We start from the raw sequence: 1,883 nt of genomic DNA on the forward strand, positions 1-1,883 counted from the left end.
TTTCTTACACCACATATAAGATGTTTTTCAGTCATTATTTCTTCAAATAGGTTCTTAATTCCTTGCTCTTTCTCTTCTCCTTCTGCTACCCAGATGATGTGGATGTTGTTACACTTCATGTTGTTGTAGATGTCCCTTAAACTATACTCATTTTTTAAAGTTACATGTAGTGGTTTTTTTTAATCCTCACCCAAGGATATGTTTATTGATTTTTAGAGACACAAGATAGAGAGAGAGAGGAAAATGGAGTAAGGAAGAGAGAAGGGTGGGGAGGAGAGAGAGAAAGAAACACCAATTGGTTGCCTCCTGTACCTACATGTCCTGACATGGGATCAAACCTGCAACCTAGGTATGTGTCCTAACAAGGAATCAAATATGCAACCTTTTGGTGTATGGGATGATGCTCTAACCAACTGAGCCACCTGACCAACACAAACTATCCTCATTTTTTATTTTTTTTTATTTCTGCTATACTGGTTGGGTGTTTTCTGCTACTTTGTCTTCCAAATTGCTAAAGCATACTCTGCTTCATCTTATGTGCTAATGATTCCTTCTAGTGTATTCTTCATTTCAGTTATCATACTCTTCATCTGACTGGTTCTTTTTTATGGTTTCTGTGTCCCTCTTTATGCTATTGATGTTCTTGTCGAGTTTCTTGTGAATCTTTATAATTATTGCTCTGAATTCTGCATTTAGTAGATGGCTTGCCTCCATTTAGTTCTTTTTTTGGAGATTTCTCTGGTCCTTTTACTTGGAATATGTTTCTCTGTCTCAAATTTTGGCTGCCTCTCTGTTTGTTTCTATGAATTAGGTAGATCTTGGTAGGATAGCCTTACAGTGTAGGTGTCCATTGGGGCAAAGTGGCACAGCCTGCCTTGTTGTCACCCAAGCCAGGTGCTTCAGGTGTGCCACTCTGTGGGCTCTGTTCACCTTCCTATTTTAGTTGAGCCTTGATTTCTATTAGCATGTCAGTGGGAGGATTGACTCCCTGGCTAATTGGCTATGATAACCAGCTGTGACAGGAGCTTATGTGCAGGAGCTGACCCCATAGAGCAGAACTCGCTTTAGTAGGGTCTTATTGCCCAAGTCTTCCCTTTGAGTATGTTGCTCTTGGACATGATTGAGTGGTGCTCTTATGTGGTCTGAAAGTGAGGTGTTAACTGGGTGTGTGTCAGCTCTGGGACCTCTCAGGGGATATAAGCCAAGTTCGGTTGCTGCCTGTACCCTGCCTACGGCCAGCTGGCTTGAGCTACAAAGTGACCTACAGATGGTCACCACTTGATATTGGCTTGAAGAGGTGCCCTGAAGAGGCCTGTGAACTGAGGCCTGACTCACTAGTGCTGAGCTTGGGGACTGCTTAGCAAGAGGTATGGAGCATGGGGGGGTGGGGGGACAGATACTGCTTGTTTAGGGTTTGTGGGCCTTTGAGGTAGAATGAGTCAAGATAGGTAGTTTATATGAAAAAAACCACTGAAAGTAGCTTGGGTTGGCCTAAATTTTGAGTACGGCAGGATGTCAGGGAATCACTAGGGTGAGGCAAAATATATTAGCTAAGTTGATGGAGTCTCAGATATGGAGATCTCCTGTGCCTGCAAGGGGCAAGATCAGCAGAGTAACAATGGCCTCTGCCACCAGTTCTACCTGGAAGGAAGCTGCTTCTCCAGTCCTCACCCTAAAACCACACAATTGAGTTTCTCCCCATATGTCCCCAGTGCCTTTTGAGCTGTTGCCCCAGCACTGGAGCTCACAGAGAGTGTGTTCAGTAAGTCTGTGCACTGGCCCTTTAAGAAGAATGAATGCCTGGGACTACAGTAGCCCCTCCAAATCCCATTTTCACTCAGGCACAATCCCTGATCGTTTTCACAGACAGAAGTTATAGGCTC

The sequence above is a fragment of the Phyllostomus discolor genome, chromosome X (genome assembly GCF_004126475.2).
Source record: "Phyllostomus discolor isolate MPI-MPIP mPhyDis1 chromosome X, mPhyDis1.pri.v3, whole genome shotgun sequence".
In the NCBI taxonomy this organism is placed as follows: domain Eukaryota; kingdom Metazoa; phylum Chordata; class Mammalia; order Chiroptera; family Phyllostomidae; genus Phyllostomus; species Phyllostomus discolor.